The sequence below is a fragment of the Pseudophryne corroboree genome, chromosome 3 (genome assembly GCF_028390025.1).
Source record: "Pseudophryne corroboree isolate aPseCor3 chromosome 3, aPseCor3.hap2, whole genome shotgun sequence".
In the NCBI taxonomy this organism is placed as follows: Eukaryota; Metazoa; Chordata; class Amphibia; order Anura; family Myobatrachidae; genus Pseudophryne; species Pseudophryne corroboree.
In genome coordinates, this window is record NC_086446.1 from 591093737 (window position 1) to 591116802 (window position 23066).

Here is a 23066-nt window from a genome sequence, read left to right on the forward strand (position 1 = left end):
TTCTTGACCCTTCAAGATAAGTTTGACCTTCTGCACTCGCATTTTTACATGTATTTGCAAGTCCGTCACTACCTCATCTCGGTTTTGCATAATCAGAAAACACCTGGGGTGGGATTCATTTTAGCTAATCCCTTGCAGGTATCTTTGAATATACATAAACTGGGTCCTACACGCATTAGACAGCTTTATACCGCTCTTGCATTGGTTGCCACAGATACTAGGTGGGATAAACTCTTGTCTCAATGGAAAAAAGACATACCTTATCTTACGGATCACCAACAACTTAGTGGACACTATGTCTCTGTAATGAAATGGCTTGCTTCTCTATATTTGCAGGAGGTTCACCTACGCACCCTCCAAAGAGCCTACATTTCCCCAACCCAACACGCTAGATTTAATCCATTTGAATCAGGGAAATGCCCCAAATGTCATGCCCGTATTGCTTCTTATTTTCATATGTTTTGTGAATGTGGTCTGATTCGTCAATTCTGGCATAAAGTAGTAGCTTTTATTAATCTCTTACTGGGTTTGAGGGTTGAAGCTTCGCCGTTGACCTGTCTATGTGCAAACTTCAATGAATGGGATCTAGGTCCGTCCCGCCGCAAATTTTTACAGTTTCTAACAATATTGGTTACGGTATCCAAAAAAATCATCTTAACACATTGGCTCTCGGCTTCCTCCCCCAAACTGATGGAAGTACATGGGAAACTTTTACAAATCTTGTATTTTGATAGGAAATTGGCCAAGGTCAATATTGAATCTGGAGTTAAATATTTTTACAAAAAATGGGTTCTTTATATTAATTCACACGATCAGATCACACAAACCCAAATTCTCAAGGTATTTGAACACACAGAATGGTTTCTTTATAGAAGGCTTTTAGAAGTCTCCACTCCTGACCCATCTTCTCACTGATCTAAGTTCCATCATTTTTATGATCTTTTGCAATTGTGGTACTGGACTCACATCACCGGTTTCATGGACAGCAAGTTTTGCTATGAGATGTCTCTTTTGCTCCCCCCCCCCCCCCCCCGTGTGTGCTCCCTTCCTTACCTCACCTACCCCCCCACACCTCCCCTTCTTTTCTTTCAAAATGTCATATAGTTGTAATGTGCTGAATATATATGATTGCAGATTGTATGGCCATTGCTTTTCTGTTGCAGTTTAGAACCATACTCCATTGCAGAAATTGGCTACTCTACGAATTTATTGCTCTTGCTCCGATATACTTTTTGTCAACGTGATTTTATATGGTTATTGATTGACAGTACTACCTTTTATTTGGTAAAAGTCTCTGATTGTTTCGATGCTTCACTATTATTGCTCACTGATATTATTTGAATTGTTCCTGTGCCAATCCTTTTCACCATGGCCCTCATTCCGAGTTGTTCGCTCGCAAGCTGCTTTTAGCAGCTTTGCACAGGCTAAGCCGCCGCCTACTGGGAGTGAATCTTAGCTTATCAAAATTGCGAACGAAAGATTCGCAATATTGCGAAAAGACTTCTCTGTGCAGTTTCTGAGTAGCTCGAGACTTACTCTTCCAGTGCGATCAGTTCAGTGCTTGTCGTTCCTGGTTTGACGTCACAAACACAACCAGCGTTCGCCCAGACACTCCTCTGTTTCTCCAGCCACTCCCGCGTTTTTCCCAGAAACGGTAGCGTTTTTTCAAACACTCCCATAAAACGGCCAGTTTCCGCCCAGAAACACCCACTTCCTGTCAATCACATTACGATCACCAGAACGAAGAAAAAACCTCGTAATGCCGTGAGTAAAATACCTAACTGCATAGCAAATTTACTTGGCGCAGTCGCAGTGCAAACATTGCGCATGCGCAATTAGCGGAAAGTCGCTGCGATGCGAAGAAAATTACCGAGCGAACAACTCGGAATGACCACCCATGTCTCGATGGATGATTTTGATATTTTCCTATATGCTGTTTTCTCTCTTTGTTTCACTTGCATTGTGTATATGTTTCCTGACCAGACATATTTGCTTTCTTTTATGTATTATTATGTGAAATTGAATAAACAGATGTAAAAAAAAAAAAAAACCTTTATGGAATTGTCTGCATATAAAGTCCCTGGTGAGTGCACCTTTTATTTTTGAAGATATTGTATATTGCCCACTGAGGAGTATTGGGTCGGCACCGCAGGCAGCTGCTATTGTGAAAGAGGACCCTGTGTTGGATCTTGGGACAGTATTATCCAGGACATTTGGACGGTGGACTTCTAATTAAGCCGGGGACTCCCTCCTATTACCATCCTACTGCCATTTGGAGGATCCATTTTACCGTAAACTGGTGTGTTAAAATCCTCTATTGAGACCTCGCCAGGGAATTCTGCATTGGTACCTCCAGGATTGGTAACTATTTGTGGAGAGACATACACCTATTGTGGCTAAGGAAATTTGAGGTCCACCAACCACTGGACATTAAATCACTCATGCCCTGCATAAGATCCCAGTGGCTTTTTGTAGCCAGCTATAATTTTTAAACAAATGCTCTATATGTGCACGAATGAATTCTTTCGGTATCAGATATTTTTAATTCAATTTTATTTATTAAATGTTGATTGATCCTTTCCACCTGTCTGCATTTATTCATTTAGTGCTGTATAATACTTTTAGTAGCAGTTTGTTCTGCTATTGTGAAAGTGTGTGTGCCTACCGTAGGGGTGGAATATGTATATGTATATATATATATATATATATATATATATATATATATATATATACTTGCTACTCTGCCCCCTCTCTAATGATGCTCTGTCTGGCTCCAATATATTTATTTACATAAAATGTATATTAAAATAGATGGGCACTCTAATCATCCTATGTAGGTGGTGTGCCTGAAATGTAAAAAAAAAAAATGCTTAAGCTTTATGCTTAATAAACTATCTGGTGTGTGAATGGTATGTAGTCACTATGGGGGTAATTCAGACCTGATCGTAGCAGCAATTTTTGGGCAAAACCATGTGCACTGCAGGTGTGGCAGATATAACATTTGCAGAGAGAGTTAGATTTGGGTGGACTATTTTGTTTCTGTGCAGGGTAAATACTGGCTGCTTTATTATTACACTGCAGTTTAGATGTCAGTTTGAACACACCCCACCCAAATCTAATCTCTCTGCACATGATACATCTGCCCCACCTGCAGTGCACATGGTTTTGCCCAACTGCTAACAAATTTGTTGCTACAATCAGGTCTGAATTAGGCCCTATGTTGGTAGTTATCATGTTGACATTCGTAATGTTGATAGCAGAAGGTAAACATTGATAATGATGGCATGATTAAATGTCAGAGGGGGTAATTCAGAGTTGATTGTAGCAGCAAATTTGTTAGCAGTTGGGCAAAACCATGTGCACTGTAGGTGTGGCAGATATAACATGTGCAGAGAGAGTTAGATTTGGGTGGGGTGTGTTCAAACTGAAATCTAAATTGCAGTATAAAAATAAAGCAGCCAGTATTTACTCTGCACAGAAACAAAATAACCCACCCAAGTCTAACTCTCTCTGCAAATGTTATATCTGCTCCTCCCCCCCCCCCCCTGCAGTGCCCATGGTATAGCCCAACTGCTAACAAATTTGCTGCTACGTTCAGGTCTGAATTACCCCCAATTCAGTAATGTCGACACCTGCAAAAGGTCAACACTGACAGAATATCAACATTGGAAATGTTGACTGAGGTCATAAAGTCAACATTTCCAAGAGGCTTACCGTTACCATTAGAGACAGAAGAAGAAGAAAACCCGAAAGTCGACATGGTCAATGTTGACATTATTTATATGATGACATGATGAATGTCAACATTGTAACTGTCCAATATATCAAGCCCTTTTGATTTAACTGTCTATGTAATGGCAGTTGCCAAAAAAAAAGAAAGATTGCTTTTTTGGAGCACTCTTTTATATTTGTATATGTGATGATTAAATTGATATGATTGTTAATTTTAAAACGTAACTTTAAATATTCTTACTTAAGATAATAGGGGTTGTGATTGTTGGGAGCACCTCCAGCACCATAAACTATAAACCTATTATAGAGGATTAATTTTTTGCACACAGCATATGCGCAGATGTGAGTTTGAGCTATATTGTGTATCTCTGTCCCAGGGCTTAAAGCTTTCCTGGAGAGGTGGGGGAACTCGTCTCCCCCACGACCAAACCCCCTTAGCACACGCCTTCAGGGGAGTGGCCGCACAAAAGTACCCCTAATTCAAAATAATGCCTCACAGCAGCACAATCTTATTCACATTGCCCACCCCACATACTAGTGCCATTTACACACACACAATGCCCACAGTAGCAGAGCCCCTTACACACAATGCCCACAGCCATGCCCCCCCTAATTTTACATTTGATTCACAATATAGCAATATATGTTGAACAACCTTTGTTCACATATATTATGCCTTCCATGTGTCCCTTCTGCTTTCTTGTTTCCTTTGTATGTCACTCTCCTCATGTGTCTGTCACAGGCCACCGGGTAGTTAAGTGGTGGTGTTTCGAACCTTAATTTCCCCTGCTGATGTCGGCCCCAGTCTTCTTGGACTCTGCTTTCTTGTCACCTTTGGACCATACTTGCCTACCTGACCCTCTCCATGAGGAAGAAAATACTCTGTTCCTGGTACTTTCCTGGTAATGTATGATTGCCATCACCTGTGGTGAGCTAGTTAAATGATAAGAAAGGTGTTTCACCACAGGTGATGGCAATCATACATTACCAGGAAAGTCCAGGAACAGAACATTTTCTCCCTCATGGAGAGGGTCAGGTAGGCAAGTATGCCTTTGGACATCCGGCAGAAGGATGAGGACCCCCGAACAGACCCCAGACAAACAAGTCACCACACGTTTGGACAGTGACTGGTATTTTATTATCACCAATAAGGTGTCACTGCTGTCGGGTCAAACGGGTTAGTAGGGTAGAATTGAAACTAAGCACTGCCACCATATATAAGAATAGATCAATATGCAGAAGATCAGCAGTTCGAGATCATATGGTATCACAGGCAATATAGTCAAGCATTAAACATTTTAGTTACATATAACAGGTTTACGGCTTTTAGGAGAACTCACAATTACAAGTATTTCTTCAATACAGTCGTAGTAAACGAACTTCTCACAAATTATTTATCGTATACTATTACGTCGCTATTATCTACCAATTGACAGGCAGCAAGTAGCCAGGAACGGAGTTCAAATTAGTGTCCCAAGTGTCCACACGGTGGCTGTAGAATAACTATTAACCATAGTGTTCCTTATAGTATTTCAAGTGTCCACTAGAGGGTGTAGGAGTACAATCTGGCAGTAACTAGTAACTGGGTTTTGTGTATTGTCTCAGATATCCTATAGGAAGGCTTTCAGTACAAATCCTGAGGCAAATAGGGACTGAGATAACTGGATGCAATTCTGTCAGATAGCCACTCACTATCAAGGGTAAGGGGGGATCAATACTGTTCACACGGGCTGGTTCTGTCGGTACTAGTGCTGACTAATATCACCCTCTTTAAGGTAACTCCTAATAGGCAGTAACCTCTTTTCCTCGTTCCTTGAATGCAACACTGTCGCTATCCTTGGGTGTGTGTGTGACAGTGCACTAACAATGATGATACCTACAGACATGGACAACCAGTAACCCTTACCAGGTCGTAGGCACCACTAAGTGTTGTGTATGTATTAATAACAGTCTTCCAACTCCTCCTAATAGCACCCTAATAGCGCCCTTTTGGTGTGCTAATAAATGTTGCTAATGGTGTTTTGGGTTTTTTTTAAACACATTTTCTTCAGCCTTCAGCCTAATTCCACACCCTCTTCCTCTGCTCTCTTGTGTGAAATGGTGACTGTGATCATGAGGCAGGAACTTACTCATACCTCCCAACCCTCTCCAGGAGGGACAGAATGCTCTGCCCCTCGACTTCCCTCTTAATTTATGATTGCCATCACCTGTAGTGAAACACCTTCCTTCTCCATTAACCTGTTCAAAACAGGTGATAGCAATCATAAATTAAGAGAAAAGTCCAGAAGCAGAGCATTCTGGCCCTCCTAGAGAGGGTCATGTTGGGAGGTATGACTTACTGTATACAGAATCCAGAACATGCAAGGTCTGACTCCGGGGAAATCCAAAACACGTGAGATCCAACACTGGAAACATGGCATTTTACCTAAGTTCAGGGGTGTTCAGATTTTGAAAGATCTGAACCGCACATCTCTAAGTTCTAACACGCTTCAGTTACATTTAGCAGGTGTCACAATATTTGCTACATTTATTACTTACTTTTCACTTCTATTACAAAGATTAAATAAGTATCCTACTCCATGTAGAAGCATCAATTCATTTGTTCAGGTGTCTGCAATTCTCCCTCAAATACTTTATACTCTGTGTGGGAATGTAGTCAAAATTTAGACAATCAAAACTTGATCAAAATGTTTTCACCAAAAAGGATAGACATGGGCATAGGATTATCAGGGTCATAAGGACAACAGTTAAAATGTAAAGAGGCAACATGTCAAGAATGAATAAATAAATGTAGACGGTCAAAATGTACACACAGTTAAATGTCAGCATTCATAAAATCGACGACCAAAATGCAGAGTCAAAATGTTGTGATATTGTCATATCAAAATGTTGACACAAAAGCTGCCGATTAATAAATACTCCCAATTAGACTTTGAAATCACCATCACTTCACATCAGTATCTGTCAGATTCTAACTGACACAGAATACACCACTTAGTAAATTTAGCCTGTGATATCAGCCCACTCAGTGGCAAACGCAGGATTTGCATGGGGGGGTTTCCAGAACTGGGCGGAGCCAATCACGGGGGTGGGGACTGAGGTGACCCAGTATATGCTGGGTCCACAAAAACTAGTGTGTCTGTGTGTGTGTGTGTGTGTGTGTGTGTGTATATATGTATATATACATATATATACATATATCTACACATATATATATATATATATATATATACACATACACACACATACATATACACATATACATAGCATATTAAACATGCGTACATATATATATATATATATGTACACACAGTACACATATATATACACATGTATATATATATATATATATAAATATATATCATGTGTGTGTGTGTGTGTGTGTGTGTTTATATGTATGTATGTATATACATGTGTATATATGTATGCACATGGATATATATGTACTATAATTAAAATAAAGTAAACTTTTATTGCACTTACAAGTACCACCAGGAAGACAGCAGGCTGCAGAGGACGCTAGACAGCCATTAATAATACTCATGCAGCTGAAAAAAAAAAAAAAAAATTTTTTTTTTTTTTTTTTTTTAGTGGAGGGAGGTTTCTGGGTGCTCGGAAACCCCCCTGGGTGCGCCACTGCCACTGTTGGACTCTGTTTATACTTTTGATCCCCATCTGGTTCCTGTCGCTCCAATATTGTTGCATCCTCAGTAGCATTATTATCAATATTTGCTAACAGTTTTGTCACCTGCATCTGCAATGAGTGCTATATCAGTGATACACACACCTGTGACACACCAGTACTGTTTTCTGCAGTTGTGTCACTTAGTGCACTGTCACTGCTGATGTCTGGTTACATACATTACCTGTGCAGCTTCATGTTTCTATCATATCTGTCTAGTCTAGCTTTTCAGCCTCTGAGATCCATCATCCAGACATAGGGGGGTGATTCAGATCTGATCAAAGATGTGATTAAATTTAGCACATCTACGATCAGCTTCCCTGACATGCGGGGGGATGCACAGCACAGGGCTAGTCCGCCTCGCATGTCAGGCCTGACCCCCTCCCGCACAAGTACAAAAGCATCGCACAGTGGTGATGCTTTTGCACTGGTAGAGTAGCTCCCTGCCAGCGCAGCTCCTGCGCGCTGGCAGGGAGCTACTCGCCACTGCTCGGGTCACAGCGGCTGCGTGTGACATCACGCAGCCGCTGTGGCCCGCCCCCCCCAATGGTCCGGGCACCATGATATCTATGCACCTTATTTGATTATACATGTTTTTTTTTTTTTTTACAAGCTATGCTGAGAGAAATGTAATTACTGCATTCTGACATTTGGGAACTATACAGTATATTGTAGCAGTAAAAGTGCCTTTTCCATGTCAAATCTATCATTTTAATTAGATATGGTTAGTTTTTACCACACACATCAAGTTTTACTTAAAATGATATATATATATATATATATATATATATATATATGATTCTGATACCTGCCAACTGGATAATAAACTCCTTTATAAATCACACTTTATAGTAACACTGTATTAAACTAAAAATTTTATATATATTTTTTTTATATAAAGATTTAAAAACATTAAGTCGGCGCTGACTTGAGCCTGTCTTCACCCTGTTTGATATTTCTTACCTTTTACTCCCATCTTCACACTGTGATAAAAGCTCTTCACACTGAGCTGAGTGATATGGAAATTACACTTTTCAAAACGGAACTTGTTAGCTAAATTGCACTGTACATGTAGGTGGACTGAAAGCAAATTCTCAATTTAGCCTTTTAGTCTGGAACACTCATTAGATGAAAAAAGAATCACATTTCCTTTAAATACTTCCATGTCCTCCTAATTTGCAGAACCTCAGGTTCCATTCCCGAGGCACCTGGGATGAAGAATCTTCTGAACTGCTGGGGTCAACGATCTTTTACTTATTAGGCAGCTTTCAATGGCACAAATTGCAAGTGGAAATGTTGCACTTTACCTAATCTCAGGTGCGCTATAAAATATTGTAAACTGGATTTATTCTGCCTTTATATGGAATTGGGAACAGGGACAATGATGATTACTGAACATCTATAGTTAAGAAAAATAATAAATACATTTTTACTATAAAATCAGTATGACTCACAACTATAATACAACAGCCTTGGCTGGTTAAAGCTGAAGTAGGAGGTCAATCAGGGACGCCACAACATTTTCTAGTTTGATGGAGGGGAGGGGAATATAATTTAATTTTGGTGTCCCTAAATTGCTGAATGTCACCTCCTCAGGGACTTAACCACCACACCATCTGCCTGACACTGATGTATATATATATATACAGTATATATTATATATATATATATATATATATATATATATATATATATATATATATATTAGAGATGAGCGGGTTCGGTTCCTCGGGATCCGAACCCCCCTGAACTTCACCTATTTTACACGGTTCCGAGGCAGCCTCAGATCTTCCCGCCTTGCTCGGTTAACCAGAACGCGCCCGAACGTCATCATCCCGCTGTCGGATTCTCGCAAGATTTGTATTCTATATAAGGAGCCGCATGTCGCCGCCATTTTCACTTGTGCTTTGGAGATTGAACGGAGAGGACGTGGCTGCGTTCTCTCCCTGAAAAGCTCCATAATCTGTGCTCAGTGTGCTGAAAATATCTGTGCTCAGTGTGCTGCAAATAATCTGTGCTCAGTGTGCTGAAAATATCTACGTTCTCTGCCTGAAAACGCTCCATATCTGTGCTCAGTGTGCTGAAAATATCTATGTTCTCTGCCTGAAAACGCTCCATATCTGTGCTCAGTGTGCTGCAAATATCTGATCAGTGTGCTGCATTGTGGGGACTGGGGACCACCAGTATATAATATATACTTTTCTATAGCTTCTATACTGCTTGTCAGGACACATGGTCACAGTTACACCGCTCTGTACTGATATATACAATAATATATATACTTTTCTATAGCTTCTATACTGCTTGTCAGGACACATGTGTCACAGTTACACTGCTCTGTACTGATATACAGTAATATATATACTTTTCTATAGCTTCTATACTGCTTGTCAGGACACGTGGTCACAGATTCACCGCTCTGTACTGATATATACAATAATATATATACTTTTCTATAGACTCTATACTGCTTGTCAGGACACGTGTCACAGTTACACAGCTCTGTACTGATATATACAATAATTTTAAATACTTTTCTATAGCTTCTATACTGCTTGTCAGGACACACATGTGTCACAGTTACACTGCTCTGTACTGATATATACAATAATTTTAAATACTTTTCTATAGCTTCTATACTGCTTGTCAGGACACATGTGTCACAGTTACACCGCTCTGTACTGATATACAGTAATATATATACTTTTCTATAGCTTCTATACTGCTTGTCAGGACACATGGTCACAGATACACCGCTCTGTACTGATATATACAATAATATATATGCTTTTCTATAGCCTCTATACTGCTTGTCAGGACACATGGTCACAGTTACACTGCTCTGTACTGATATATACAATAATATATATACTTTTCTATAGCTTCTATACTGCTTGTCTGGACACATGGGTCATAGTTACACCGCTCTGTACTGATATATACAGTAATATATATACTTTTCTATAGCTTCTATACTGCTTGTCAGGACACATGTGTCACAGTTACACTGCTCTGTACTGATATACAGTAATATATATACTTTTCTATAGCTTCTTTACTGCTTGTCAGGACACATGTGTCACAGTTACACTGCTCTGTACTGATATATACGATAATATATATACTTTTCTATAGCTTCTAAACTGCTTGTCAGACACATGGGTCACAGTTACACCACTCTGTACTGAAATATACAGTAATATATATACTTTTCTCTTACGTCCTAGAGGATGCTGGGGACTCCGTAAGGACCATGGGGTATAGACGGGCTCCGCAGGAGAAAGGGCACCTAAAAAGAACTTTGACTATGGGTGTGCACTGGCTCCTCCCTCTATGACCCTCCTCCAGACCTCAGTTAGATCTTGTGCCCAGAGGAGAAAGGGTACAATGCAGAGAGCTCTCCAGAGTTTTCTGTTTTAAAGAATTTTGTTAGGTTTTTTATTTTCAGGGAGTCCTGTTGGCAACAGGCTCCCTGCATCGTGGGACTGAGGAGAGAGAAACAGAGCTGGCTTGTTAAGTTGGGCACTGTTTCTAAGGCTACTGGACACCATTAGCTTCAGAGGGAGTCGGAACACAGGTCTCACCTGGGGTTCGTCCCAGAGCCGCGCCGCCGTCCTCCTCACAGATGCCGAAGATAGAAGCCAGGTGAGTATGAGAAGGCAAGAAGACATCAGGCGGCAGAAGACATCAGATCTTCATGAGGTAAGCGCGCAGCGGTAAGCTGCGTGCCATTGCTCCCAGTACACACACACAAGCAGAAGTTTACTGGGACCGAAGCCCGCCGTCGGGTGGGCGGGGCTTGATCCTCAGCACTAACCAGCGCCATTTTCTCCACAGAAACTGCACGAGGAAAAGCTGGCTCCCTGATCTCTCCCCTGCTGAAACTTCACAGGCTGAAAAAAAGAGGAGGGGGGCACTTTGGAGACGCAGTGAGTGGGAATTAAGGCTATATATATAAAAAGCGCTATCTGGTATATATATTCCAGTGTTTTTAAGCGCTGGTGTGTGCTGGCATACTCTCTCTCTGTCTCTCCTAAGGGCCTGGTTGGGCTTTTTGTCCCCTTATAGGTTAATCCCTGTGTGTGTGGGGTGTCGGTACGTGTGTGTCGACATGTCTGAGGCGGAAGGCTTCTCCAAGGAGGCGGTGGAGCAAATGAGTGGTGTGTCCTGTCCCCCGTTGTGCCGACTCCGGATTGGATGGACATGTTGCATATGTTGAATGCAAGTGTGGCATCTTTACATAAAAGGCTTGATAAGGCTGAATTAGGGGGGACATCAGGGGGTCAATCCTCGGATTGGACCGACTCACAGGGCCCGTCGGGGTCTCAAAAGCTTCCCTTAACACAAGACACTACTACCGACATGGATTCTGACTCCAGTGTCGACTACGATGAAGTAAAATTGCACCCGAGGGTGAATAAAACCATTCAGTGTATGATTGTGGCAATAAGGGATGTGTTACATATTGAGGATGAACCCTTGGACCCCGACACAAGGGTACACATGTTTAAGGAAAAGAAACAGATTATTATTTTTCCCACATCTCATGAATTAAATGATTTCTTTGGAAAAGCTTGGGAGACTCCGGAAAAGAGACCGCAGATCCCCAAAAGAATTTATATGGCATACCCCTTCCATAAGCAGCGCTTGTTCAAGAAATTGGCGCTACCGTCTCCTGACACAGCAGCCCTTAAGGACCCTGCAGATCGCAGGCAAGAAACTACCTTAAAGTGTATTTATTCTCATACGGGGGCTGTGCTAAGACCGACAATTGCGTCGGCATGGGTGTGTAGTGCAATTGCAGCTTGGACAGATGAGCTGACAGATCAATTTGATAATATGGATAAGGATACTATATTCTTAACTCTAGCCCATATAAAAGACGCAGTCTTATTTATGAGGGATGCTCAAAGGGACATTGTATTGCTGGCTTCTAGGGCCAATGCCATGTCTATCTCAGCGAGAAGGTCCTTATGGACTCGCCAATGGACCGGTGATGCGGATTCCAAAAAACATATGGAAGTACTACCCTATAAGGGTGATGTATTGTTTGGGGATGGGCTGACGGACCTGGTTTCCACAGCTACAGCAGGTAAATCAAAAATTTTTACCATATATTCCCCAACAGCAAAAGAAAGTAACACCCTATCAGATGCAGTCCTTTCGGTCGCACAAGTCCAAAAGAGGTCGGGAATCCGCTTTCCTCGTCAGAGGTAAGGGCAGAGGCAAAAGAGCACCTTCGGCAGGTGCCCAGGAACAAAAGTCCTCCCCGGCTGCTCCAAAACCCACAGCATGACGCTGGGGCTCCCCTGAGGGAGTCCGCACCGGTGGGGGCACGTCTTCGACTTTTCAGTCAGGCCTGGGTCAGATCAGACCTGAATCCCTGGGTGTTGGAAATAGTTTCCATGGGGTACAAACTGGAATTCGACGAGGTGCCCCCGCGCCGATTTTTCAAATCGGCCCTACCAGCTTCCACATCGGAAAGGGATGTAGTGTTAGCTGCAATTCAAACGCTGTGTATACAGCAAGTGATAATCAAGGTTCCCCTGCACCAGCAGGGAAGAGGTTACTACTCAACCCTATTTGTGGTCCCGAAACCGGATGGTTCGGTCAGACCCATTTTGAATCTGAAATCCCTAAACCTGTACATAAAAAGATTCAAATTCAAAATGGAATCACTCAGAGCGATAATAGGCAACATGGAGGAGGGGGAGTTTATGGTGTCTCTGGACATAAAGGATGCGTACCTTCATGTCCCCATATATGCCCCCCATCAGGAATACCTGAGATTCGCTGTACAGGATTGTCATTACCAATTTCAGACGTTGCCGTTTGGACTTTCCACGGCCCCGAGGATTTTCACCAAGATAATGGCGGAAATGATGGTGGTCCTGCGCAAACATGGAGTCACAATTATCCCATACTTGGACGATCTCCTGATAAAAGCGAGATCAAGGGAGAAATTGCTGAGCAGTGTGGCACTCTCTCTGAGAGTGCTCCAGCAACATGGTTGGATTCTATATCTACCGAAGTCACAGTTGATTCCGACAACTCGACTACTGTTCCTAGGTATGATACTGGATATGGAACAAATTAAGGTCTTCCTCCCAATAGAGAAAGCCCAGGACATCCAGAACATGGTCAGAGACCTGCTAAAACCGAAAAGGGTGTCAGTTCACCAATGCCCTCGAGTTCTGGGAAAAATGGTGGCGGCCTACAAGGCCATTCCCTTCGGAAGGTTCCATGCAAGGACTTTTCAATGGGACCTTCTGGACAAGTGGTCCGGGTTCCATCTGCACTTACATCGGAAAATAACTCTGTCCCCAGGGGCCAGAGTGTCTCTCCTGTGGTGATTGCAAAGTGCTCACCTGCTGGAGGGTCGCCGGTTCGGAATTCAGGACTGGATCCTGGTTACCACAGACGCGAGCCTCCGAGGATGGGGAGCGGTCACACAGGGAAAAAATTTTCAGGGACTTTGGTCAGACCAGGAGTCCTGTCTACACATCAATGTGTTGGAACTCAGGGTCATTTACAACGGCCTTCGATAAGCGGACAGTCTTCTTCGAAACCTACCGGTTCTGGTTCAATCAGACAATGTCACAGCAGTGGCTCATGTGAACCGCCAAGGCGGGACAAGAAGCAGAGTCGCGATGGCGGAAGCCACCAGGATTCTTCGCTGGGCGAAAAATCATGTAAGCGCTCTGTCGGCTGTCTTCATTCCGGGAGTGGACAACTGGGAAGCAGACTTCTTCAGCAGACATGATCTCCATCCAGGAGAGTGGGGACTTCATCAAGAAGTCTTTATAGACATAACACGTCTTTGGGGAACTCCTCAAATAGACATGATGGCGTCACGCCTCAACAAAAAGCTTCGGAGGTATTGTGCCAGGTCTCGGGACCCTCAGGCAGACGCTCTGATAACACCGTGGGTGTTCAAATCGGTCTACGTGTTTCCTCCTCTTCCTCTCATCACAAAAGTGTTGAGGATCATAAGCAAAGAAGAGTACAGACGATACTCGTTGTCCCAGACTGGCCTCGAAGGGCCTGGTACTCAGATCTACAAGAGATGCTCACAGGAGATTCCTGGCCTCTTCCTGTGAGGGAAGACCTGTTGCAACAGGGGCCCTGTGTATTTCAGGACTTACCGCGGTTACGTTTGACGGCATAGCGGTTGAACGCCGAATCCTAGCGAAAAAGGGGATTCTGGAAGAGGTCATCCCTACTTTAATAAAGGCTAGGAAGGAGGTGACGGTTAAGCATTATCACCGTATCTGGCGAAAGTATGTGTCTTGGTGTGAGACCAAGAATGCACCTACGGAAGATTTTCATCTGGGTCGTTTTCTCCACTTCCTACAGACAGGAATGGATATGGGCCTGAAATTAGGCTCTGTTAAGGATCAGATTTCGGCCCTCTCGATTTTCTTTCAGAAGGAATTGGCTTCTCTTCCAGAAGTCCAGACGTTTGTAAAGGGAGTGCTACACATCCAGCCTCCTTTTGTGCCTCCAGTGGCACCGTGGGACCTGAACGTGGTGTTGCAGTTCCTAAAATCACACTGGTTTGAACCACTTAACAAGGTTGAGTTGAAATTTCTTACTTGGAAGATGGTCATGTTCTTGGCCTTGGCATCAGCAAGGCGAGTATCAGAATTGGTGGCTTTGTCACACAAAAGCCCCTACTTGATTTTTCATGTGGATCGAGCTGAATTGAGGACACGTCCGCAATTTTTGCCTAAGGTGGTTTCTTCATTCCATGTGAATCAACCTATTGTGGTGCCTGTGGCTACAAGTGACCAGGAGGATTCCAGATCCCTGGACGTAGTCAGGGCCTTAAAGATTTATGTAGCCAGGACAGCTAGAATTAGGAAAACAGAGGCTCTGTTTGTCCTGTATGCGGCCAATAAGATTGGCGCACCTGCTTCGAAGCAGACTATTGCTCGCTGGATCTGTTATACGATTCAGCAGGCTCACTCTACGGCTGGATTGCCGGTACCAAATTCGGTTAAGGCCCATTCCACTAGGAAGGTGGGCTCTTCTTGGGCGGCTGCCCGAGGTGTCTCGGCATTACAACTTTGCCGAGCGGCGACTTGGTCGGGGTCAAACACTTTTGCTAAATTCTACATGTTTGATACCCTGGCTGATGAGGACCTAGCGTTTGCTCAGTCGGTGCTGCAGAGTCATATGCACTCTCCTGCCCGATTGGATGCTTTGGTATAAACCCCATGGTCCTTATGGAGTCCCCAGCATCCTCTAGGACGTAAGAGAAAATAAGATTTTAAACCTAGCGGTAAATCTATTTCTCCTAGTCCGTAGAGGATGCTGGGCGTCCGTCCCAGTGCGGAAACTCTGCAAGACTTGTATATAGTTGTTGCTTACATAAGGGTAATGTTACAGTTGAAATCGGTCTTGGACCGTTACTGTGGTTGTTAATACGGTTAACTGGTTATGTATGATCCAGGTTACATGGTATGATTGGTGTGGGCTGGTATGAATCTTGCCCTTGGATTTCTAAATCCTGCCTTGTATTGTCCACCTCCTCTGGGCACAGTTCTCTAACTGAGGTCTGGAGGAGGGGCATAGAGGGAGGAGCCAGTGCACACCCATAGTCAAAGTTCTTTTTAGGTGCCCTATCTCCTGCGGAGCCCGTCTATACCCCATGGTCCTTACGGAGTCCCCAGCATCCTCTACGGACTAGGAGAAATAGATTTACCGGTAGGTTTAAAATCTTATTTTCTCTAGCTTCTATACTGCTTGTCAGGACACATGGGTCACAGTTACACTGCTCTATACTGATATATACAATAATATATATACTTTTCTATAGCTTCTATACTGCTTGTCAGGACACATGTGTCACAGTTACACTGCTCTGTACTGATATATACAATAATATATATACTTTTCTATAGCTTCTATACTGCTTGTCAGGACACATGTGTCACAGTTACACTGCTCTGTACTGATATATACAATAATTTATATACTTTTCTATAGCTTCTATACTGCTTGTCAGGACACATGGGTCAGTTACACCACTCTGTACTGATATATACAATAATATATGTACTTTTCTATAGCTTCTATACTGCTTGTCAGGACACGTGTCACAGTTACATTGCTCTGTACTGACATATATACAATAATATATATACTTTTCTATAGCATCTAGTATTACAGTGCAGCATTTTGGTGACCAACAGTATACATATATAGTACAGTACAGTAGGCCATTGCTATTGATATATTACTGGCATATAATTCCACACATTAATAAATGGAGAACAAAAATGTGGAGGGTAAAATAGGGAAAGATCAAGATCCACTTCCACCTCGTGCTGAAGCTGCTGCGACTAGTCATGGCAGAGACGATTAAATGCCATCAACATCGTCTGCCAAGGCCGATTCCAAATGTCATAGTAGAGAGCATGTAAAATCCAAAAAACAAAAGTTCAGTAAAATGACCCAAAAATCAAAATTAAAAGCATCTGATGAGAAGCGTAAACTTGCCAATATGCAATTTATGACACGGAGTGGCAAGGAGCGGCTGAGGCCCTGTCCTGTGTTCATGGCTAGTAGTACAGCTTCACATGAGGATGGAAGCACTCATCCTCCCGCTAGAAAAATGAAAAGACTTAAGCTGGCAAAAGCACAGCAAAGTACTGTGCGTTCTTCTAAATCACAAATCCCCAAGGAGAGTCCAATTGTGTCGGTTGCGATGCCTGACCTTCCCAACACTGGACGGGAAGAGGTGGCTCCTTCCACCATTTGCACGCCCCCTGCAAGTGCTGGAAGGAGCACCCGCAGTCCAGTTCCTGATAGTCAAATTGAAGATGTCACTGTTGAAGTACACCAGGATGAGGATATGAGTGTTGCTGGCGCTGAGGAGGAAATTGACAAGGAGGATTCTGATGGTGAGGTGGTTTGTTTAAGTCAGGCACCCGGGGAGACAGCTGTTGTCTGTGGGACGAATATGGCCATTGACATGCCTGGTCAAAATACAAAAAAATTCACCTATTCGGTGTGGAATTATTTCAACAGAAATGTGGACAACAGGTGTCAAGCCGTGTGTTGCCTTTGTCAAGTTGCAATAAGTAGGGGTAAGGACGTTAACCACCTAGGAATATCCTCCCTTATACGTCACCTGGAGCGCATTCATCAGAAGTCATTGACAAGTTCAAAAACTTTGGGTGACAGCGGAAGCAGTCCACTGACAACTAAATCCCTTCCTCCTGTACCCAAGCTCCTGCAAACTATACCACCAACTCCCTCAGTGTCAAATTCCTCCTTAGACAGGAACGCCAATAGTCCTGCAGACCATGTCACTGGCAAGTCTGACGAGTCCTCTCCTAACTGGGATTCCTCCGATGGATCCTTGAGTGTAACGCCTACTGCTGCTGGTGCTGCTGTTGTTGCTGCTGGGAGTCGATCGTCATCTCAGAGGGGAAGTCGGAAGACCACTTGTTCTACTTCCAGTAAGCAATTGACTGTCCAACAGTCCTTTGCGAGGAAGATGAAATATCACAGCAGTCATCCTGCTGCAAAGTAGATAACTCAGGTCTTGGCAGCTGCGGTGGTGTTAAACGTGTGTCCGGTATCCACCGTTAATTCACAGGGAATTAGAGAATTGCTTGAGGTACTGTGTCCCCGGTACCAAATACCATCTAGGTTCCATTTCTCCAGACAGGCGATACCGAGAATGTACACAGACGTCAGAAAAAGAGTCACCAGTGTCCTAAAAAATGCAGTTGTACCCAGTGTCCACTTAACCACGGACATGTGGACAAGTGGAGCAGGGCAGACTTAGAACTATATGACTGTGATAGCCCACTGGGTAGATGTATTGCCTCCCGCAGCAAGAACAGCAGCGGCGGCACCAGTAGCAGCATCTCGCAAACGCCAACTCGTTCCTAGGCAGGCTACGCTTTGTATCACCGCTTTCCATAAGAGGCACACAGCTGACAACCTCTTACAGAAACTGAGGAACATCATCGCAGAATGGCTTACCCCAATTGGACTCTCCTGGGGATTTGTGACCTCGGACAACGCCACCAATATTGTGCGTGCACTATATGTGGGCAAATTCCAGCACGTCCCATGTTTTGCACATACATTGAATTTGGTGGTGCAGAATTTTTTTTAAATGACAGGGGCGTGCAAGAGATGCTGTTGGTGGCCCGAAGAATTTCGGGCCACTTTCGGCATTCAGCCACCGCGTGCCGAAGACTGGAGAACCAGCAAACACTCCTGAACCTGCCCCGCCATCATCTGAAGCAAGAGGTGGTAACGAGGTGGAATTCAACCCTCTATATGCTTCAGAGGATGGAGGAGCAGCAAAAGGCCATTCAAGCCTATACATCTGCCTACGATATAGGCAAAGGAGGGGGAATGCACCTGACTCAAGCGCAGTGGAGAATGATTTCAACGTTGTGCAAGGTTCTGCAACCCTTTGAACTTGCCACACGTGAAGTCAGTTCAGACACTGCCAGCCTGAGTCAGGTCATTCCCCTCATCAGGCTTTTGCAGAAGAAGCTGGATAGATTGAAGGAGGAGCTAAAATGGAGCGATTCCGCTAGGCATGTGGGACTTGTGGATGGAGCCCTTAATTCGCTTAACCAGGATTCACGGGTGGTCAATCTGTTGAAATCAGAGCACTACATTTTGGCCACCGTGCTCGATCCTAGGTTTAAAGCCTACGTTGTATCTCTCTTTCCGGCAGACACAAGTGTGCAGAGGTGCAAAGACCTGCTGGTAAGACACTTGTCAAGTCAAGCGGAACGTGACCCGTCAACAGCTCCTCCTTCACATTCTCCCGCAACTGGGACTGCGAGGAAAAGGCTAAGAATTCCGAGCCCACCCGCTGGTGGTGATGCAGGGCAGTCTGGAGCGAGTGCTGACATCTGGTCCGGACTGAAGGACCTGCCAACGATTACTGACATGTCGTCTACTGTCACTGCATATGATTCTGTCACCATTGAAAGAATAGTGGAGGATTATATGAGTGACCGCATCCAAGTAGGCACATCAGACAGTCCGTACGTATACTGGCAGGAAAAAGAGGCAATTTGGAGGCCCTTGCACAAACTGGCTTTATTTGACCTAAGTTGCCCCCCCTCCCCCCTCAGTGTGTACTCCGAAAGAGTGTTTAGTGCAGCCGGTCACCTTGTCAGCAATCGGCGTACGAGGTTACTTCCAAAAAATGTGTAGAAAATGATGTTCATAAAAATGAATTATAATCAATTCCTCCGTGGAGACATTCACTAGCAATTGCCTCCAGAAAGTACACAGGGACCTGAGATGGTGGATTCCAATGGGGACGAATTAATAATCTGTGAGGAGGGGGATGTACACAGTGAAAGGGGTGAGGAATCGGATGATGAGGAGGAGGTGGACATCTTGCCTCTGTAGAGCCAGTTTGTGCAAGGAGAGATTGATTGCTTCTTTTTTGGTGGGGGCCCAAACCAACCAGTCATTTAAGCCACAGTCGTGTGGCAGATACTGTCACTGAAATTATGGGTTTGTTAAAGTGTGCATGTCCTGTTTATACAACATAAGGGTGGGTGGGAGGGCCCAAGGACAATTCCATCTTGCACCTCTTTTTTTAATTTATCTCTGCATCATGTGCTGTTTGGAGCTAATTTTTTTAAGTGCCATCCTGTCTGACACTGCAGTGCCACTCCTAGATGGGCCAGGTGTTTGTGCTGGCCACTTGGGTCGCTTAGCTTCGTCATCCAGCGACCTCGGTGCAAATTTTAGGACTAAAAATAATATTGTGAGGTGTGAGGTATTCAGAATAGACTGGAAATGAGTGGATATTATGGTTATTGAGGTTAATAATACTATGGGATCAAAATGACCCCCAGATTCTATGATTTAAGCTGTTTTTGAGGGTTTTTTGAAAAAAACACTCGAATCCAAAACACACCCGAATCCGACAAAACATTTTCAGGGAGGTTTTGCCAAAATGCGTCCGAATTCAAAACACGGCTGCAGAACCGAATCCAAAACCAAAACACAAAACCTGAAATGAGAAGGGCGTAGGGCTGGTCCAAGAGAAGGGGCCAACCCACAGGGGGGGTGCTGGAGGTAGGCAGAGAAGAGTTGTAGGGAGGGAGGAGGTTCAGCAGCCAGAAAGGTGATTATCTCCACCTTGACACTGCCCATGGTGACCCCAGATGGCAGCTGCACTGTGATTACCCAGCACATTGACTGCCGCCTTTTAAACATTTAGGGGGGGGGGGGGTGAGCAAAAAAATAATTAAAAAGGTAGCAGACTATATCGGACTGGTCGGCTACATTATAAGTAGATAGGGGTTACCTATCAAAATATTAAACAGCCTTAGCCTGGTTACCATGTGGTGAGGACTCCTCTACCCCTTTCACATTGCAAAAATAACCCGTTATCGACCCGGCATATTACCGGGTCGACGCGGGTCACTGTGTGATGTGAAAGGGGCCATGGAGAATTCACAGGTCGTCTGACCCGGTAATTCAACCTGGGTTATTATAAGAAGGGTTATTCCCGGGTTGAATACCGGGCCAGTGGCAGTGTAAACGGATTCCCAGGTCGAGGCGACCTGGGGCCCATTCACTACATAGGGGATAGGCAACCGACCCGGGATATTGCTGGGTTAGGAAGCCTGCCGTTAGGGTCCAATACTGGATCCCACCCGGGAAGGATCCGTTTGCAATTCCCGTGTGAGATCGGGCATTGGAGATGTGAAAGGGGCTCTCGAGAAATTGAGCTTGCAAAAAAAATTACATTCCCACCTAGAGCAAATCTGCCCCTTGTAATTAGAGTAAGTACAGATGTAGCCATGCTCATTTTGTTGCAATGCTGAATTAATAGAGTTATCGCCAGCTGCAAATAGCTGCCAGCCCAACACACCATCCAGCATGCTGTATCACAGCAAAGATGAGCATGGCTACATCTGTACTATTGTGAATTACATGTCCTGTAGGAGCAAGTAGCACCTTATGTATGTTTGTTTTTGTGGGGGTTTTTTTTTTCAATTAATTACTTAAAAAAAAATACTTATGGGTTTATGAGTCTAATGGGCATTTACATGTGCCTAAATGCTCAAGTGGCTGCCAGGCCATGCCTGTTTGGCCCATACTACTTTCACGGGTTGAGAGGCTGTTCCTCACTGACTATATTTCAGTTATGTTTTTGGGGGGTCCAGTTTCACTTAGAAAGTTGTCACCTGTGATGACCAGTCTGATGTCGGTTGGCTCTGTTGCAGGGGACAGAGTGACTTGTCTGGAGATGTGGCCAAGTCTAATTAGGCTGCATCTCCAGAGGCAGGCTACACTTACAAAAAGATTTGGCAAAAAGTAATTTCAATAGTTTTTTTATTTTTTGCTTGGACCAACTGCTGCTTCAATAGGAGATCACGGATCCTCACGAAATGTACAAATCTAAATGCAAAAGGAAATGAAGTGCTGTTAGCCAAAAGCATAAATGAAAAATACACCATATATTATAAAAAGATAATTCAGTAAAAGACACCATAAAAAGTTCTTCCATTAGCAACAAATAATTTATAGCACTTTGCTATTATATTATTACTAGGTGATGCATTGCGACCTACAGGCGCTCTTCACATCGTCGTAAGGGACTATGCCCCCTTAACCCTGGCACGCCCTTGCGGCATGCAATATGTGTATTATATGGAGTATTATCCCCAATCATAATTGTGTGAGTGGTTAAATATTGCACTGACAAAGGGCGTGCGATGGTTAAGTGGTCGTAGCCCCTTGCAGTGGCATGAACAGTGCCGTGGTTGGGGGAGTGGCGAGTGTGGGGGAGCCGTGGATGGGGAAGAGAGTCCAGGGGTGCTGTGGGTGGGGGAGGGGTGGTTGTGGGGGTGCCGCAGGTGGGGGAGGGGCTGGTGCAGTGGTGCCGCGGGTGGGGGATGGGCGTGGGTGCTGCGGGTAGGTGTCCGGACCCACCGCGGGAGGGGGAGGAGCGGTTGCGGGGGTTCCACAGGTGGGGGAGGGGCGGGTGCCATGGTGCCGTGAGTGGGGGAGGGGCGGGTGCGGGAGTGCTGCGTGTGGTGGAGGTGGGGGTGCCGCTGAGGGGGTCCAGAGATACTGCGAGTGGGGAGGGGCGGGTAATGCTTCTCCTCCTGGAAGCAGCAAAGCTGCTGTCTTTCCTTTGGCAGTAGCTCTCCCGGAGACTAGCACAGCAGCCAAGCAGCCAGTCACTATTGTTAGCGCCGGTGTCCGAACGCACCTCATTACTGGGAAGAAGATACACTTAATAAACTACAACTCCCAGCAGGCTTTAGCGCTGGAATGCTTCAGTGCTAAGGGCTGCTGGGAGCTGTAGTTTATTTAGTGCGTCTACTTACCTGTAATGCGGCGCATTGGGACACCGGCGCTAACAATAGAGACTGGCTGGCAGAACTGACTGACTCGCTGAATCAATGTAAAAGGTGAGAATGCTGTGCAGAGTCAGTGACACTGCACACCCACTGCACTGCACAGCACTGTCACCTTTTACATTGATTCAGCGTCCAGACATTACCCTCCGCGATATCACCCACACTATCCATTACATTAGCCATCTCTGGGCTTCCAGGCTGGCAGCCCAGGTGCTGTGTTGCGGAGTCAGTGCCTCTGGGGACTGGGTGTCAGCTGTGGTGGGGAGGCACTT

The 23066-nt window shown here is 44.4% G+C and overlaps 1 protein-coding gene across 1 annotated transcript in view; it reads left to right on the forward strand.

Annotated features, from left to right (window-relative positions):
• The window catches only part of NPFFR1 (neuropeptide FF receptor 1), an 88184-nt gene that overhangs the window by 39388 nt on the left and 25730 nt on the right, over positions 1–23066 (forward strand). The window lies entirely within an intron of this gene.